Consider the following 21,152-nt stretch of genomic DNA (forward strand, 5'->3'; position numbering starts at 1 on the left):
GAGAATATTGCCAAACTTTAATATGAACTGACAGATAAAACTAAAATAATTACATTTAAGAACATCATTGCCTAGTTCTTTTTTCTAGTTTTGTAATTTTGTTTATTAATTTTGACTTCCCAGTTGGACATGGAGAGTTGATATGACATTGACATAGAGGTAATTCTGTAACTGTTATGCAGCAACCACAATGCAAGGGTCAAAACTTATCTAAATTACACAAGTTATGATTTGACAAATAAAAACAGACGACAACCATAGACTGTATAAAGAAGTGGACTAAGGGAGAGTTACGTCACCCCTAGAGTTCGGCTCCAGTCCATTGACGCCCACGATGTTAGCGGGTATAAGAGCGGATTTGGAGCAGAGTTCAATATGAGGAAGAGGAATTTATTTAATAACAAAACTGCGAAAAAACACCAGGATCATGTAGAGTGGGTAAATACATTTTAAGACCAAAATGACGAGGCTCACTGCAGCAGTTACAGAAGTTACAGAGAGAGGGGTGGCGTTTTTTTTTTAGGGATGCACCAGTACCACTTTTTTGAAAACTGGTATGACTACGAGTATTTCAGTACGTGCAATACTGAGAACCAGTACCGATACTTTAACCCCCACCCCCATGAACATACAACGAGTGCGTTTACATGCAAATCAGTATCCCGATTACGGCAGTATTTGGGAAATGCTGTTTACATGCTCGCTGAGAAACTGGGGGACTCATATCCCTGTGTACATGATCAAATGTAGGCTACGTTTACACTGAAACAAATCACTGTATCGGAAATTATTTTTGTCCAGACGCTTCGTTTCTGTGTCTGCAATCCTTCCCTATCCACACAGCTTTGAGCATATTCGTTTACGTTTTACAGAAATTAAACTTAAAACCACATGGCTCATTTGCATAAACTATAAGCGCTGAAAAAAACAGCTCGCTCCTTGTGCGCTGATGCTTCGGTTCAGCTTCTGTCGGACTAAAGGACACGACTCAGTGAAATATGAGTGTTCTTTCTGTCACAGAGGGGCGATTCTGTCACGTTGGAGATGGTTCATGTGAAAATTTTCAGAGATTATACGTCTGCAGGTCGTACGCACAGACCGTATATATGAATGGACATTATGGACATTAATTACTTCACAGCGCACAGACCTACATCAGTGTATCAGTGTTTTCAGGCGTCCACACGCTGTCGCATCAGATCTGTACACAAATGAATTTGTGGGAGCTGGTGGCACCAGATCTTTCCGTCTCTGGAGCCATTTTCCATCAGATTAGTGTGGAAGAACACTGCATCCACAACGAAAATGACTCGAATACGTACTAGTATGGATGAAGCCATAGTATTCCAGTTTCTTGACATAATCTTACAAACATACAAGCGCAAAAATTCTATATTTAATAAACTAGGAAAAATACAAACACCCTGATATTATAATATGTTTAATGCAGTTTTGCTCACATTTGTTTATGTTTTACAGAAACAAAACTTAAAACCACATGGATCATTTGCATAAACTATAAGCGCTGAAAAAACAGCTCGCTCCTTGTGCGCTGATGCGGTTCAGCTTCTGTCGAACTAAAGGACACGACTCAGTAGAATATGAGTGTTCTTTCTGTGACAGAGGGATGTTCTGCTGATGGTGAGTCTGTTGGAGATGGCTCATGTGAAAACTTTCAGAGATCATAGTCTGCAGGTCTTACGTGTTCAGCACAGCTCTTTATTTAACAGTCATTTCACTCATGTACAGTCACTTTATTAATCTGGGTTTCTCATAACCAAGATACTGGCTTATTTGGCATACTGAAACTGGGATAAGGGGCAATGTGTCGCGTAATAGTGGTATTGCTGCGCGGTATCGACAAATGTTTAACCAGTACGAGTACAAGTATATTAAGGAAGTATCAGGCAGATACTCAATACCAGTTTCGGTATCGGTGCATCCTTAGTGTTTTTCAATGTAAAGTCAACTGGGGCCAGAGTCGATGGAGCTGGAAACACCCTCATGTTCACTTCCTACTTTCAACGCAGCTGCTACCAAGTTAACCATGTCCATTTATATATACATCTTATGATGAAAACAAATCCATTTTGTTAAATCAGTGTTAATTCATCAGAATACTGTGTTCAGTTTTAGAACTCAATGCTACTTCCTCTATTTTATTTTCCACTTTTTTTCCCAACAAGCTAATGACCACTGACCACTTAACTGATGCACAACTATGAGAAATATTTACAAATACTAACTATAAAAACATGAATCCATCAAAATGCACTTTCAATGTTCATCTGCAGAATAGCTTCACCCACTTTTCTCAGGACTCACTGTTGTTTAGACTCAAAACAACAGTGCAGATATTGGTCAGAGCACATGAAAGGAAGTCTCAAAATAAACACTCGTTTTAGAAAATACTCACTGGGCCCGAGAGCATCGATTCATTCTAACTTCCTCCCGCTGCCAAAGAAAACCCATTTCTACTGCTTTTATTTACACAGAAGAAGACACACTGCTCACTAACACAACAGAGGCAACTATCTATCCGCTACAAACAACACACACTGACTTTCCGGGAGTTCGTTTTCATTTGTGTCAAAGGCAAATAAACATAAAGGTGCACTGTGTAACTTTTTGTAGTGTCCATGGAGATGTTAAAGGTGCGCTATGTGTCCACAGTATGACATTAAGCAGCTCTACCTTACATTTAATCAAATACAAGTGGTTTTATAACTCAAAAATACTTGGAAAAACAGACATTCTGCCTGTGAGCGTGGTTACCTTGGTCTGGTTTGGTCTTAAGATAAAAAAGATTTAATACCACACTGTGAAACATTCTAGACAAATCAATAACATAAGCATCTGACGGACCCTCCACCAGAAAAGTTACACAATGTTCCTTGAATGATTTGGTTTAAATTGTCCACAATATAGTATTAAACTAATCTGTCCTGTATTTATTGAACTACAGGTGTTATTATTGCTCAAAAATATCTTATATCTTAAAAGAAACATTAATTCTTACTGTAAGAGGGGGTCGCCTCTCCACAAATTTAACCTGTAATTTGGCTTGAAATGGACATTCTGAAGTTTATGGTCATACTGTGGAACATTTGAGGCACATCTCCAAAGAAACAAGCCGGTGATGGACCCTACACCAGACCAATGCACCTTCAAGAAAGTTTTGGTTTGTTTTTTTTTTCTGTACCATTATGAACCATTATCAAAAGTGGCACTGTCATCTAAAACACAAATTATATTTTAAGAAATGGTTTTACTGTACAACAATACAACTTCAATTACTGTGACGATATCTGTGTGTAGGTCCTGCATCACTCCAAGGAGCTGGTAGAGTTTTTTCCAAATTATGAGAATCAAAACTCACCACAAAAAGCAGGATCATTTACACCATTGCTTTTTTGTTTGTTTGTTTGTTTGGAGCTTAAATCCATTCTGTATTTTTCATGGTGCGTACAATTATCGATCCAACTCGGAGGTCCAAGGATGTTACCTGGTGACACACACTGACACGCCCCTTTTCCTTGGACAGGGGAACTCAGAACTCAAAAGAACTCGGAGGAGGCCGAGTAAGGATTTCGAGATAGAATCCACGTTGGCTGTGCCCAGTGTCACTTTTAAGTATGAACTGTTTTCATTTTCATTTCTATGTGAATTCGTCCAAATAACCTTGCATCAATAAAAAAAATACTTTTTACTGCAAGTTTTTTGAAAATCTACCTTGATAAAGCTAATATTTAATATTTACCGTGTGGTTTTAAGGATCTTAGCAAGAATAAAGACTGATGGCTCATTCTAACGGGTTAAACATGCACATATTTCAATTATTCTCTGTACTGAGCACCAGTCTACGGCCCTCGATCGGCCCTCTGCTTCGTTTGTGTTTAGATGTGTGGCCCTTGATGAAAAAAGTTTGGACACCCCTGCCTTCACTGCGTCTGTATCACTGCCTATGGGTTTGGTAGTCACTGTTGTGGTGAGGCCAATATTGAACAAAGACTTGTTTTGAACACTTGTTTTACCATATTTTCCGCACTATTACCTGCTCTGGATTGTAAGACGCACTGTCATTGAATGGTCTATTTTTGAATTTTTTTTACAAATAAACCACACTGGACTTTAAAGGAAACACAGCAGTGGGATGGGTGAGTGGTTTTGTTTGTTTTGGCGTTCACGGTGACTCTGGGCTTTGTTCAGTTGTGGCGTGTAGGGAGGGTGCTGTCTGGGATCGCTGGATTGTCGGCGTGTTCGCAGTGACTCAGTTGTTCAGTCGTGTCTAGAAGTGGCACATTGCACTCGCTTTTTCGGTTCGTTCCTCCGTTCCGTTCCTCGTCGGCGTGGAGTGATGAGTGTGTCTGTGGGTGTTTTTCGCTGTGCGGTCGCTGTCTGCTCCGTGTGTGTTTGCGTGCGCTGCGGGTGGTGCGGCTTTCTAGTTTACTAAAGTCGTGCTGGGACACCTCAGTGGATTCGCGTACAGGGCGCTCTGGATTGCAGGTTCACGCGGTCGTTTTTTTGATAGGGTTAGAGGCTTAAGAGCGCGCCTAATAGCCCGGAAAATACGGTAAATGCTAAACATCAACATAAACAAACAACAATAACAGCTTTTCGGTTGGAATCCAGGTTTCCAACTTCTCCAAGTTGGACACACAAAACCGGAACGGGGCGACTACCACATCCATTCATATATATATATACATACACGGTCTCTGCACGAAACATAATAAAACGCCTGAATTGTGGACATGGCGTCATATCCGAAATCTTAGTGGGACACGAATGAATAATCGAACGCACCATTAGACCATTTAAAACATCTGCTCTTACTCTGATGACAGAACTATCCTCCCACGCGTACACGTTTTATTTCTCATTAAATTCATTGCATATGTACATACAAATTATTCTAATCACACACACAAGCAAACAGACGAACCATATACACAAACATTACACCAGTTTTACAATCATTCATTACAAACAGTTACACCCTTACACACTCAAAGACGGATAATAAAACATGTCACTTGTCAATACGTTTACATAGAGCTGATACCAAATCCAATAGCGCATATTCTTTTACAATCAAAACTCAATTACTTCATTAAATCATATAAAAACTGGACTATTTTAGTACGTAGAGTCTAACCACCTTTCAGACAGTTAAAACTCTGTAAAAAACAAATGGGCTTTCCAAATGATGTACAGCCCCTGCATCTTATAACACCAACGGCTATAATAAAATGGGCCATAATTCACAGCTTTTTAGAGATGGGCGGAAACGCTGAGCTGAGATTTCATACCACGGGTTTGAATTTATGTACTTTCACGCCGGGCGGTTTTAATTGATGCCATATTTGTTAGTTCACCGTGTGTGGGATAGGAGTTTCTCACAGTTTGAACATAGCAGGGGAAATGTGAGTGATTTCTATGGAGAATAAAAGGTGCACTGTGTCATTTTTTTGGTTGGGGGTCTGTGGATATGCCATTGTTCTGCCTGGAATGTTCCACAGTATGGCATTAAACAGCTCTATTTAATATTTATTAAACTACAAGTGGTTTTAAAGCTCAAAAATACCTAAAAAAACAGACATTCTGACTGTGAGCGGCGTCGCCTCTCCACAGATCTGACTGTAACTTGGTCTGGTTTGGTCTCCATGAAGATAGAAATGTTTAATACCATATTGTGAAACATATTTAATAGATCCTCCAACAGAAAAGTTACACAATGCATCTTTAAAGCGCAAATGACAGGTTTTCATGTTTTTCTAATTATAAGTCCTGTGCTCAGGTCTCTGCTCTGGCTCCTGTGCCTCAGAGAATAAACTTTAAAGCAGCTCTGCTTGTACAACCTGGGTGTCAAAATGGACTCACAACTCACCTTTGACACCCACATCAAACACCTCTGTAGGACGTCATTGCATCCACGGTCACTCCCCCCAGTACCTTAAGGAACTCCTCACTCCCCAGACCCCCTCACGCTCCCTCCGCTCTGCAGCCACCAACACTCTCCAACCCCCCAGAACCAAACTTTGCACCATGGGAGATCGGGCCTTCTCCTCTGCTGCTCCAAGGCTTTGGAATGCTCTCCCCGACCACCTGAGAGCCCCACAATCTATTTCTGTTTTTAAACAAAATCTTAAAACACACCTTTTTACTAAAGCCTTTTGTTAATTGTATTTTATTCTTGTTTTATCTTATAAATTCCTGCACTGGTTTTAGCTTGATCCACTGTTTCTGATGCACCTTTTTACTCATTGTTTTTACCTGTAGCACTTTGAGATTATTTTATGTAAAGTGCAATATAAATAAAATTTATTATTATTATTATTATTATTACAAGTCTCTCCATGGCCGAGCACCAAAGTCCATCTGTGACATGTTAGTGCCATATGAACCATCTCACACTCTGAGGAGCTCAGGGACCGGCCTCCTGCTGGTGCCCAGAGTCACGACTAAACATAAGGAGTCAGAGTTTCAGATTCATGCCGCTAAAACCTGGTACAGTCTTCCTGAAGATGTGAGACAGACTCTGCTTTGACTCTGTTTAAAACCAGGCTCAAAACTGTTCCGTTTAGCTGTATATGACTGAAAGGTTTTCATTTTTCATTCTGCACTCTTCTCTCTCATTTAAAGTCTCTCTCTCCCTTTTTTTTTTTTTTTTTCAAATTTACTTTTTATTGAAAAAGCAGATTACACATTGCAATGTATAGAATGAAATCACACGTTCCTGCTTTTGCTTTTTTTTTTTTTAAACATATACAAACTCAGAACAGGTTGAGGAGCCAGGGAATCTCTTTCACAAATTAATCAAACACTGCAAATATGTAGCAGTTTTATATGAAGTCTGATCTCACTGGTTTTACATACTCTGTCCATTTAGACCACATCTTGTAAAATAAGTCCAGCTGCACTTTGAATAAAAATGAAACCTTTTCCATTATATAGATCTCTTGCACAATGTCGGTCCGGTTCTTAATCGTTGGTCGCTCAGGTTTCTCTCTCTTCTTTTTTAATTTTATGATCATTATTTAGGTTTTGCTGTGTTTTTATGGTGATTTTAAGGTATTTCTTATTCTGTAAAGCACTTTGAATTACTTTGTGTACGAATTCTGCTATACAAATAAACTTGCCTTGCCTTGCTTGGTTTGGCGGGATTGTACTTGTGTTAAATTTTTATCAGAGATTCACATCAGTGAAGTGACAGTCTGTTGAAAAAAGAAAAGTTGAGAAGAAAATACAAAAAGACAGGAAGTCGCGGAGAGTAAAGACAGATAGTCGAGATCAGTTGGGAGATATTTTGACTTTTGAGCTTATCGGCTATTGGACTTAAATCTCCAGCACAGGTCAGTATTTTGTTTTGGTCAAACTGCTGCCTAAAAAATACACACAAAGCTTTAAATATTAACACTTCAAAGGTTCTATATTATACAAATTTGACTCTTGTGAGCTTCAAATCATGTTATAATGACGTTACCTCCTCAAAGCTTGTTCAAAATGAAAGAGAAAACTATGGAAATTTCAAATTGCCCAATGTTTGAACTACCCGTAAAAGTTTCTGTATGTCTATATCTGGTGTAAAACTCTGGAAGAGCCTGAATACACATCACAAGCAATGCCAAAATATCCATAAATCCAAGTTATATTAAAAAAAATAAAATAAAATTATATAAAAATGTGGTCTGGTCACAGTATATATATAGAGTAGGTCTTAATATTAGAACAATATTTCCTTCTGTAGCACTGGTTTATGCTTTTTGTTTCCTTTCCATTGTTGGTATCCTTATATATTATTGCAGTACAGTTATGTTACCAAACTATAACAGTGACAGTGACCTTTTTTTTTTGTTGTTATTTCTGCATTGATTTCATTGATGTTATAAGTTCTATTGTAAAAGAATGTACATTTCTTAATAGCCCAAATAAATACATGAATCAAAAACAGACCTGGAGTTGTGTTTTGTTTCATTCACACATGTTTTAGATAGAGTTTATTAGTCTGTCTGCATCTCCAACGCTCAAAATGCTCTGTTCCGCCTTGTGATGTCATGAAGTGTTAAGTTTTCAAGTTAACAGCTACTTTTTACCTTTTGTTCAGTAGAAATTATCCAAATAATTCTAGTGTAGGTGTATGGGGGTTCAAAAACCATACTGAAGCACTTCCTGTATGACCATATGACATCACAAGGTGGAACTGAGTGTTTCTGTTTGAGAGAACTCAGCCTAAATATGTAGAATTCTTTCTATAACTAGATATATGACAACAAATATCTGCATTTAAAGGTCCTGATTATGCAAAATTTACTCTTGTGCGCTTTAAGACATGTTGTTACATCATCAAAACAAAGTTGTGTTTTGTTTCATTCGCAACCTTTTATTATTAGACTGTCTACATCTCCAAAGCTCAGCATGCTCTGTTCCATTTTGTGATGTCATGAAGTGGTAGTTTTCAAGCAAGCTACCTTTTACTGTTGGTTTAGTAGAGGCTGACAATGCCAAGAGTGTGTTTGAGTTAGGGGTGTGCAAAAATATTGAAATATCGATATAGTGTATCGTATTGATGTCGTAGTCTGCTGTACCGATACATACGGCTACAGTATTTATTTTTACAAGTTAATGATTTTCTACTAATTTTTAAAAATTGAATTTTCTTAAAGTTTCAGGTTGAATAATAAGAAAGAGTTTAAAAAAGATTTCTGTAATAGATTGTGTTTCTTGCACAATATTTGAACAGTTTATATTGTTTTCTGATTTCGGAAATGAGATAGATTTAGAGGAAGGAAACTCATTTATACGACATATTTCACTGTTTGGACGAGTAAAATGTTTCATATGAACTTTGCACAAGAAGTGGTTTAACAAAGATTTAGCCTTTATTTTTTATTGCACTGTATCAAATCAATTAGAAATATATCATATCGAATCAAAAGTGCACTATATCGAGACATGTATCGGCAATCTTAATGATTAGCCCTAATATCAGAATCAGAGGAAAATCATCAAATCGAATCAAAAGATGCACTATATCGATGTATCAAGACTATGTATCGTCTCGGCAACTTCTTAATGATCCCCAGCCCTAGTCTCAGTGTCTATCAGAGAGAAGAACTCAGAGTAAATATGCAGGGTTTGTGTGTTAATGTGTGAATGAAACAAAACACAACTCCAGGTCTGTTTGTGAAGAGGAAACAACATTATAACATAGATCAGAAAATAGCATCATATGGGCTCTTTAATAATAATAATAATCCCTACAAGAACTTAATAAATTGGACTAAATGGGACAAGATTTGATCACACTACCACAAAGTATTAAATCTTAAAATCAATCACAGGACAACCCGATCTCCAGCTTTCAAACGCTCTGATTTAAGTCCGATCGGGGTAAAATCTGACATTTCACAGGGAGAGAGGAGTAATGAAATTAGTGAAGGTCAAGGCAGGTGAGATTTTAAAATGTCTCCACGCAATTTGTCTTTTTTATGACATTACGCGGAGCAGAGAGAGAGCTGGGACCGGAGCCCAAAACACTCGACCGTCCATTTGGAGAGGTTCAATAGTTCAGTGTGAATGTGCGAGGAAAGCCAATGATGGACTTACTCATCGGAACAGATCAGCAGAGTTACACCTGGACTGAGACACTGGTGTCCTGGGCACGGCCGGGTGATGTGCCAAAAGATTAAAATCCTGATTTTCTATGAGCCAGATCACGATTTCGATTTTATCACTATTCATGTAAACTTTGTATCATAATAATGCCTTTAAAGATGCATTACTTTTCTTTTGGAGCGCTTGTTTGCCATTGCATGCCACAAATCTGACCTGTAACTTGGTCTGGTTTGGTCTCCATGATGATAGAAAGGTTTAATACCAAACAGCAGGCATCACCAAACTTTTTTTTTTTTTTTTTTTTCTCTGGGGGCCACATTATCGCTCCTGACTGTGACGGGGGGCCAGCGTTGGGTCGGCCGTATAAAAGAATTGTATGACCCAGACCAAAATGACACCAGCAGGTCTCATTGTGTAGTAGAAATTACTAGTCCGGCACATCCACAACACCGCGTCAACACATCATTCCTGACACGTATTTGTTTATCGTTACTTGTGTCCTTAACTAGAACGAGTCCTTAACTGTGGTCATACCAGTTTGTCAAAGCCTGATCCCGTCAGATCTCAGAAGATTAGCAGGGCCGGGTCTGGTTAGTACTTGGATGGGAGACCTCTGGAAAAATCTGGAGCCACAGTGGGGTGCCAGTTGCAAAAAAAAACCCCAAAAAAAAACTGTTGTTGTGTCCATAGGCAAGAGACTTCACCCACATTGCCTGGTATAAAAGCGGTGTGTGCTACAATAGAAGCTTACCACCACTGGGTATGGAGTGAATGAATACTGCTCTGTAAAGCATCTTTGTGACACATGTCTGTAAAAAGAGCTATATAAATAAAAAATAAATAAATAAAAACTGCACTACAGAACTCTGCACGTGTGTTGACTGTCACTGTTTGGTCTCGAGCTTGTCAGGTGACGAAAATTCGGAAACAAATGTAAATACGTGATATAATTATTTAAATATAAATACTTCACATAAATATATTTTTTAAATTGAAAAATCAACAAAATACAAGATGCAGACGTGTTATTATTTGCCAAAAAGAAATTTTAAAAAATAGGCAATTTATTTATTTATTTATATTAATTATTATTATTATTATTATTATTATTATTATTATTATTATTATTATTTATTTATTATTTATTTTTTTTATTTTTTATTTATTCATTTATTTTTTCTTTGTATGCGTGTTAGTTTTATATTTAGTTATGTCTGTCTTGTTGTTGATGTGCTGTGTATCCAATCCCTCAAACTTGACAAATTATAAATAAAAAATAAATAAAATAAAATAGGCCATGACAACTTTTGAGGACTGCCTCTTGGGGCCAGTTCAAGTGGGTGTGGAGGATCGGAGTCGTCCCGTGGGCCTTAGTTTGATGACCCCTGCCATCCTGCCAAACTGTCAAAATTCCAGACAAACGAATGAAATGGAGAGAAGCATTTGACAACCTTCCACCAGAAAAGTTACACAGTGCACCTTCAAGTTGTAAATAAAGTAATTTGCTTGTTCTGAGAGTTCATACTTCACTATGATTGCTTAAAGAAGAAATAGTGTGCCCGAGTTTGCTATAAAGTTAGATTATTTTGTTACAGTCTGCAAATTTTAAAGCACAAAATTCACCTAAAACAACTTAAATAAAAGAAACACGCTGACGTCGCTATAAACTTCATCACAACAAAGAGCTGTGAAGTTGTCAGCTCCTCCAGTGGATAGTCAAGCAGTACTAAAACGCTGCCAAATCCTACATGTATCACTGAAAAATAAGAAAACAGAAAATTAAAATTGGAGAATGTAGTAAGGTAAGTGTAATTTAATAATAGTCCCACGTATTCCTCCAAAGATTGAAATCCAAAGCTCCAAACCGCACGCTTCTACTGACAGAAGACTGGCAAACCCTGCCTCTCCAAACAAATATTAACTGACTTTCACTTCCACAGTCACATCACACAATTTAATAATCCTCAGCGGTGACGCCAAACAGGTAAGTACATGTACAAATTCAAAGGCTGATTCTATAAAAACAAACAAAGTATAATGTTTTGTTTTGGGTTTTTTTACTGTAAATCTACAAAAGCAGATCTGAACTGCTCACACACACAAACTTGACACCGTTTGTTATGAATGAGAAGCTTCTGACAGGCTCTGAGGGCTGATCTCACCCAAAACGCATTCAAGTTTTTCAGTGAATGACCTAAAAACACTGTCAGCATCGAGGTTTCTTAAACTGTGGTAAGCGTCCCAATACGATATTAAAGTATACCGCTCCGACTACTTGTAAACGGTAACGGTTTATAGCATTTTTCCACCTTCAATACACTCAAAGCACTTTATACTACGGATATCCAAATCTCACGGTGCGGTATTTATTGCAATACTTTCTGGAGGCTAACAAAATTGTGAATATGCTACTTTTTCCTCTTAAAATGCCTAAGAACTAAGATTAAAAGTGTTTAGAACTGTTATTTCTTCATGTAGTTTGCACCGAAATGGAGCAAAGGATCATGGTCGATGTAGTTCCCTCTCTTTTTTTTTAGCTATTTCAGCACCATAACAATGAATTTAAGCAAAGAAACTTGTAATTCGATATATTGTGATGGTCCACGATATTATTGAGAGACTTTTGACGATACGATATCAAGATATTTTGGTTATTGTTACACCCCTACTTTATTTCCATTCACACACACTGGGAGCGAGCTGGGTTAAGTGTCTCGCTCAAGAACAAACGACAAGTATTCATCGGCGGGAGCTAGATCTGACCGCTCAACCGGTGATGTTAATGTCGCAAGTGCTTCTGATACCGATCGACAGAACTGGCCTAGCCCCCGGGAAGAGCCCGAAATCCCACAAGAAACCAACACGACACAGACAGGACAGATATTTAAGACCAAAATGACGAGGCTCACAGCAGCAGCCACAGAGACACACACAATATTCCAATGTAAGTCAGGGACTATTTTGTTACAGAGACTTAATAATCCATTTTATTCATTGCTTTGGTTGTATTTGGTTCAACAGTGGTTTATTCAAGTGCATTTTTGTGAACAAGTCCTCGCTGTGAGTCAAACTACATTAGGATAGTCCTATGTTAAGTCTGTTTTATTTAGGCCTGTTGTTTTTGTTTGTCTTGCAGTTCCTGTGTTAAATGTTCTTTAGAAAGTAAGGTTTATTGATCTTTGAAAGGGTGTATTTGCATTTTTATTCCTATGGTCATTATAATAGTTGAAATTGGTCTCAAAATGTCAATATTATCATTTACCGCAATAAATTCTTAGTCAATTCATCGTCCAGCAAAATCTGTTATCGTTACAGGTCTAGTCGAAAGTGGCATTCTCTCTAAAATGTCAAAAGACATGTTGTAAAAAAGAGGGAAAGCCAAAGAGCCCAGTGCAACAGGACATGGCTGGAACATCTATGTCAGGGGTGCCCAGTACGTCGATCGTAATCTACCAGTCGATCGCCAAGTTGGTGTGGGTAGATCGTAATGTCATACTCGACCTCGTTCAATCGATCAATCAGACTTTATTTCTATAGCGCCTTCCAACGACCAAAGCCGACCAAAATGCTGTACAACATTAAAACAAGATAAAAAACAAGAAACATCATACAAACAGGTCAACAAAGCACATTACACCATTAAAATAAAGAAAGTGTCACAGGGCCACTAAGTGTTAAAAGTCATTTTACTTAAGTAGGTTTTAAGTTTGGCTTTGAACAGAGGCAGGTTAGGGATGGACCGTAACTCAGTGGCCAAAAAGTTCCAGAGTTTTGGACCAGGCCACTGCAAAAGAACGATCACCCCGCTGTTTGCACCGGGAAGGGGGAACCTCCAGCAGATGTTGCCCAGCAGATCGTAGAGCTCTGCTGGGTTGGTGAGGAGTCAAAATACAAGTAGGAAGGTGCAAGACCATTGACTGTATTAAAAACAAACATAAAATTTTTTAAATGAATTTAGAACTGGACAGGGAGCCAGTGCAAGGAGGACAGGACAGGGGTGATGTGGTCGTGTTTCGGACAGTTAGTGAGCAGACGAGCTGCAGCATTTTGCACGAGCTGCAAACGGTGAAGACCAGCTTGATTAATCCCTCGTTTGGATTTACTCTTGTCTCGGTCTTGTCTCAGACTCGAGGTCTGATGCTCGATGAGTGCAGTCACATTTTATTACAGCAATAAACTTGCAGCGGTGTGTGGGAGCACGCATCCCACCTGTTCACCTGTCTCACGTCAGCGCACCGCTCCTCCCTGCGAACAGCACACACAGGCTCCCTCTTCAATGCGCACTGATTAGAAGAGAAGGACGAAATGTGAAGCAAAAACTAATCTAAATTTACGTTACGGTGTTGGCATAAAGCAGGCCTACAGCAAAGAACAGACCTACTGCGACATGTGGTTGAAGTTTGCCTAATAAAAGTGCACAAATGCATCTGTATTTGTCACGACGTGCGTTTGGTAAATGCGCAGAGGCTGGTAAGTCCCACTGCAAAACCAATAAAAGATAATAACTCCAGATAAAAACTTGAAAAAACAGGTTTAAAATCCTACTCACTTTCTTCACTTTTTTCACTGCTTTCTGTAACATGTCAGTGGAAGTTCTCTTAAAAAAGTGATTCTCAAACTGTGGCTGAAGGTCCAAAAAAGGGGAGTAGAGTGTTTAAGTGCAGTACAGTTTGCTTGGCTTTGTAGTGGGTAGATAATTTTCACTTTGTCATTTCATAACTGTAGTAACTTGCATGCTGAAAAAGTGTGGGCGCCCCTGAGCTCTGTAGTCAAAACTGTGCCTCCAATTTCCCTGTACTAGGAAATGGTCAGATTCACATTAATCAAGTAATCAATCAATCAATTTTCCTTTTCGATAGGGTGATTTTGAGTGTTGAGTTGCTTGTCAGTTTGGACACGACATCATTTCTGGTGTTCATCTGCTTTGGACAAGACGAGAGGCGCATTAATGGCAGGAGGCATTTTTCCGTGTTGCCCATTTTGCTTTAGGTTTAGTCCTTGAAGGTCGCTGACATTTAAACTAAAAAGCTGCTGCGCAACCAGGAAAGAACGTGGGGTTAGAAATGTGAAAAATGAAGCGATAAACTATTTCAGACTTTCCCGAAGATGTTTCGAAGCCCAGCAACTGATCAGAGACGGGCTGAAATGAAATGTGCCTGCATGGACTTGGCAGGTGTGTTTAAATCCTTGCTTATTGTCAGCGTTGCATATTAAAAGATTTAGTCATGGTTTGGACTAGGGATGGGCATTCCATTCAATTTTCTTAATCGATCGTCGGGACAATTAACGATTGACGATTTATATTAAAATTATCATCATTATTAATAGTATCTGCACTACTAATCTGCATAAATAAATTCAACTTTACGACATATAAACCGTAACCACTCTAGAGCCACATCAGCCCGTTTGACATCATAATGTGTTTAATGCAGCTTTGCGGAAGTCTTACAGAAACCAAACTTAAAACCACATGGCTAATTTGCATAATCTAAGTGAAGAAAAAAAACAGCTCTTGTGCGCTGATGCGGTCAACTTCGGTCGGACTAAAGGACACGACTCAGTGGAATATTGGAAAGGGTGACCATATTTCCGTTTGAGAAACCAGGACACCATACAGGGGGTGGGACATGGAGCCTCGTCATCGACATTGAGCTACTCTCACCTGGCAAAACTTTTTAATGTTTTTCGGTGTTCTGGTGAGCTTTGAGGTCCCTGGCACCGCCACTGTGCCACATGGCCTCCCACTTGTCTCGACCGGGATGGAAAGTGGGCAGTTTCTAGTACAAGTCATGGCTAAATATGCATTTGCTGCGCGTGTTGCAGGCTGACCGACCGTTTGTGTTTGCTCGCTCCTTCTGAGTGCACAGAGAGCTACGAGAGATGCTCAGTTTGAAAGGTAATGAAAAAATTTATATCACTTTATTAAAAAAAAAAAAAAAAGCCAGGACAGGACGTGAAAAACTGACATGTTTCGAGGAAAAACGGACGTTCGGTCAGCCTACGCTACGCACAGCAACCTACATTCGGTTTGTCGATTAAAAATGAACGTAATCGACGAAATTCTTAATGATCAATTATCGATTAAGCGACCAATCGTGCCCATCCCTAGTTTGGACCTAGTTCAGTCACAGCTTAGTCTTAGTTCTGGCTTAAACTATCCTTTAGGCCTTCGTTAGTGTTAATTTAGTGTAAATTCATGACCACACGGGGCTAAAATAAAAAAGAAGTGTTGCTTTTTTGTCACCTTAATATGTACTTTAAAACCAATCCCTTGTCCCCATGTAAGAAAATGCTTAATACCTTTATAAAACTAGATGTAAAGAACCCCCTAATAAAACGGTAGGCCTATTAAATGCTATGTCCGGAGTAGCAGAGCAGAAATGGCCCTTTGGTGTCTGTAGAAGTGGGCGGATGGGGCTAGCACAGAGCTCATTAGTGCTACGTGGACACACACACACAAAAAAAAAAAAAAAAGAAGAAGAAAGTATATGAAGTCTGACGTCTGAAGTCTGGTCGGGTATAAGGTATAATAAAGGCTTTACTTTCCAATAATGACTCATCCACTTAACAGACGCTGAGAGATGTCACTTTTTATTCTTTAAGTGTTATTAGAAAAGGTCAAATCAACTTGTCTTCGGAGCAATTTCGCCATTAAACTATAAGCAAAGTTTAAGTGGGTGAGTCGGAAGCAGTCACTCCAGTTCGGGGGTTCAATTCTCGGACCGGTCAGGCTCCTTTTGTGCCGTTTGTGATTTGCTATTTTGCGTTTTTTTCTTGATTCAAAAGGTGTTACAATTGAATGGAGCTGGACTAATAAAATGAATGGGAAGAAATAACAAAGAATGTGAATGAGCTGTGTTAAAGGTGCACTACGTTACTTTTTGGTTAGAACTATGTCACCTGCTTGTTTCTAAGGATGTGTCATTGCTCTGTCTGGAATGTTCCACAGTATGACAATAAACCGATCCACCTTATATTTATTCAATTATAGGAGGTTTAATTGCTCAAAAATTCCTAGAAAAATATAACATATTTTTCAGACTATAAGGCGCAATATCAATAATGTTGAATTCTCTCGTCTATTTTCATACATAAGGCACACCCCATTATAAGGCGCATTAAGAGAAACAAACGGACGACACTTGAGACTGATCCTTTAGTCCAGGCGTCCACGATCCATTGGCAGATCGTGACGTAATTCGCCCGGCGTTGCCTCCCTGTCTTGGTGAATGTGAATTATGAATGTGAATGTGGGAAGATAATTTAAGTTTGGATTTTTATTTCCTACAAGGAGGACTCAAATATACACTGAGTAATAATGTGTTTGATGCAGCTTTGCACACATTTGTTTATATTTTACAAACTCGAAACAAAACTTAAAACCACATGGCTAATTTACATAAACTATAAGCGCTGAAAAAAAATCAGCTCGCTCCTTATGCACTGATGCTCAGCTTCTGTCAGACTCTGTCAGACAAACTCCGCGAGGCTCATGAGTACGGTAGCCATAATGCTCCGACAATCCATCAAGCAGTGCGGCTTTGTAGTTTACTAAAGTCGTACTAAAACATTTTGACAGATTTTTGAGCGCCAATTTTACCACATAAAATCGGTTCGAGGTCAGTAAACACACCCAGAATTAATAGGAGCACTGGATTATAAGACACACTGTCAATTTATGATAAAGTTAAAGGATTTTAAGTGAACATTATAGTTAAAAAAATACAGTACATTCTGACTGAGTGGTGTTAGGGTTAGGACCTCTCCACAGATCTGACCTAGAAAGGTTTAATGCCACTGTGAAACGTTCCATCTCCACGAAGAAAAGTATTTAACGGGCACTCCACTGGAAAAGTTACACAATGCATTTAAAATTTGAATTGGACATTGCAGAAATGATTGTCATCTCATTGGTGGATTTCAGATTGTAGGATGTGCAGATGTCATACTTGCAGATGGCTGAACTATGTTACTTTGATTGCATTACATTTTCATAAGAAAGTCAGTACATTCACAAATGTTAAACCAGATAATTTCTATTCTTAACTAGTTCCTCGTTCTATAACCAGATATATGACAACAAAAATCTGCATTTTAAAAGGTCGTAGATTATTCAAAATTTACTCTTGTGCGCTTTAAGACATGTTGCTACGTCATCAAAACAAAGTTGTGTTTTGTTTCCTTCACAATTGTTTGAGTAACCTTTTATTATAAGTCTGTCTACATGCTCCGTTCCATTTTGTGATGTCATGAAGTGGTAGTTTTCAAGCTACCTTTTACTTATAGTTCAGTAATGATTGGTAATAGCAAGAGTTAGGGGTGTGCAAAAATATTGAAATATCGATATATCAGTATCGATATCGTAGTCTACTGTATCGATATATCACCAAGAGTATTTTCTGGTATATTTTAGTAAATGATTTTGTTACTGCGCTACAGTTTTGTTGTTTATTTAGAGGAAGGAAGCTCATTTATGCGACACTTTTCACTGTTTGGACGAGTAAAATGTTTCATATGAACTTTGCACAAGAAGTGGTTGAACAAAGACTTTTAGTATCACAGCCAGGATTTAGCCTTTGTTTTTATTGAGCTGTATCAAATCGAAAGCGCACTGTATCGAGATATGTATCGTATCGTGGCCCAGGTATCGAGACATGTATCATATCGGCAACTTCTTATTGATCCCCAGCCCTACTCCGAGTGTCTGAGAGAAGAACTCAGCCTAAATATGCAGGGTTTGTGTGTTAATGTGTGAATGAAACAAAACACAACTTTAGATATATTTTTGATGAGGAAATAACATTATGACATAGATCATTAAACAGCGTAATATGGGCCCTTTAACAATATTCATTTTGGCTGTCCCCCATTCGCATTAAATTACACTGCCCTATAAAAATAAAACCGTGCTGTAATCAGAAACCTTGCTTTAAAACACAATGAAGAGACAGAAAATTATGAAAATTTAAACTCTGTCCATTAAAAGGTGCATTATGTAGTGTCAGCTAAATGCTTTTCTTCATGGAGATGTTATTGCTTTGTCTAAGATGTTTCACAGTGTGACATTAAACTTTTCTGTCTGCACGGAGACCAAACCTCAGATCTGTGGAGAGGCAACAATGCTCTCAGTCAAAATGCCTGTATTTCTAGGTATTTTGAGCTATAAAACCAAATAAGGTAGAGCTGTGACACCCATAGAAACAAGCAGGCGACAGACCCCCAACCAAAAAGTTACACAGTGCACTTTTAAACACCTTAAAGGTAGAAGAATGTCACGCAGGACTTCAACTTTCAAAATTCAAGCTATAGCGTAATGTCCAAAGTTCGGCCATAACTCACCGGGGGCAAAATGTATTTCACGGTTCCAATGAAGACGTATAAAAGCAATGAGGCCCACACCTGCTCCTCTGGCCCGAGACAAAAACAAGAGACAGTCACCTGCTGAGCCAATCATCTCTCAGTGTCCAACTTTCTCTGTACTCAATATAAAGGCCACCAGAATTGACATATAAGCAAACTTCACACTGTACAAGAAAGTTTGTGCTCACTTAATAATGTACCATATTTTTAGGACTATAAGTCGCTCTGGAGTATAAGTCGCACCAGTCACACAATGTGTAATGAAGAAGAACAAAACATATATAAGTTGCACCATACAATAAGTGGGGGAAATTTATTTTATAAAATCAGAGACCAGGAACTGACATTTCATCTTGAAAGTCAAGTTCTATTAATAACAATAGAACAGAGAACAACAGACTGTTAACGTCACATATGAACAGTTCTTCAGATAAACTATAACATAAACAACAGAACAGAACAAGTTTAACAAACTCTCCATCTCACTCCAAATCACTAAATCTACTGAATTCTTCATCCTCTGTGTCACTTTAGAACAACTCCACGACCCCCGGAGGTAAACAGAGCGCCGCTTCCTCTTCTGTGTCGCTGTCGTCAGACTCAGCATCAGTTCTAGTTAGAATTATCCCGGCTTTTCTGAATCCCGACAGGATGGTTTCGGTGTCACTGAAGTTCAGGCTTTGTCCATCCATCCAGTGACTTCAGGAAAGTTGCATGGTGCATCCTCCCTCTGTCACAAGTTTCTCACTCACTCCAAACTTTCTTTCTGCTGCTCGATTACAGTTTTCGGTTGCATATTTCGTTACTTGCAGCTCGTAACCTGCAAAATATGATTTTCTTTTTGGGGGCATTTGTGTTCAGTCTTCTCAGTTGTTTAGTTTAAGTAATGATGCGATTGACTGACATGATACAGACAGGACAGTGGCTCTTTCTGCAGGAGACACGCACAGCAGGAAGTGACAAAGCAGATACTGACACACAAGACTAGAGCCTCTCACGGCTGTGAGTGTGAACATTTTAATATATAAGTCACACTGGAGTATAAGTCACAGGAAACACCGAAACTATGAAAAAAGTGCAACTTACAGTCCAAAAAGTACAGTACTATTGGATTACTATTAAATACAGAGTGTCGCCGTCATGTGGTAAACCTGTATTTTTAAACTCTATACACAATCACTAGAATCATTAAGATAATTTCATCCTTGGAATTGCGAGTCTCTACAAAACAAAAGGTAAAAACTTGAAAACTACCACATCACAAGGTGGAAGAGCGCATTCTGAGCTCGTAGAAAGGCGAGTAATAAAGGACATTCTAACGCGGCTTAAAGTTCACATGAGTCCATTTTCCGTTATTTAGGGCCTTTAAAATGTCAGCGAGAGAGTAATGTAATTTGTTATCTGTATTACAAATGGCGACGCTTTTACATAGCACTTATCATTTGGCACTCGGAGCACTTTACATCAAGGACTCGCTCGCCTATTCACACACACACTCGTATACACAGAGTAGACTGGAGGCGTGAGAGTTTAAGTGTCTTGCCTGAGAACACAATGGCAGTATGCACAGGTGAGAGCCGGGATCAAACTTTAAATATAAACTTAAATGTCTTGGTTTATGGCTTGACCCGTCAATCTCATTCAGCGCCCACATACAAACTATTACAAACAAAATTCATACCGCTTAAAATGACTTTACCAGTCCATCAGTTGTTTTAGGTTTTTTGTTAGGAAAAAGATTATCTCACAACTAGGGATGGGCATTCGATGAAATTTTCTTAATCGATCGTCGGAAGAATTAACGATCGATTATCGATTAATCATTAATAACGTGTTTATATTAAAATGATCATCATTATTATTACTATCTGCACTACTAACCTGCATACATAAATTCAACTTTACGACATATAAACCGTAACGACTCTAGAGCCACATCAATCCGTTTGAGATTATAATGTGTTTAACGCAGTTTTGCTCAACTCTCACAGAAACGAAACTTAAAACCGCATCGCTAATTTGCATAAACTAAGCGAAGATAAAACTACAGCTCTTGTGTCGCTGATGCAGTTCAACTTCTGTCAGATTAAAAGACACGACTCAGTAGAATACAGGTTAGTGTGACCATATTTTCGTTTGTTTAAAACCAGGACACTGTACGGGAGGTGGGA

At 38.6% G+C, this 21,152-nt stretch overlaps 1 protein-coding gene and 1 pseudogene across 1 annotated transcript in view; one reads left to right on the plus strand and one right to left on the minus strand.

Annotated features, from left to right (window-relative positions):
- Positions 1–21,152, minus strand: part of dock1 (dedicator of cytokinesis 1) — a 708,121-nt gene that overhangs the window by 681,229 nt on the left and 5,740 nt on the right. The window lies entirely within an intron of this gene.
- Positions 10,139–10,256, plus strand: LOC129407968 (5S ribosomal RNA; annotated as a pseudogene).

This window comes from Boleophthalmus pectinirostris, unplaced genomic scaffold, assembly GCF_026225935.1.
Source record: "Boleophthalmus pectinirostris isolate CB_2022bp ecotype Guang Dong unplaced genomic scaffold, ASM2622593v1 HiC_scaffold_14, whole genome shotgun sequence".
Taxonomy (NCBI): Eukaryota; Metazoa; Chordata; class Actinopteri; order Gobiiformes; family Gobiidae; genus Boleophthalmus; species Boleophthalmus pectinirostris.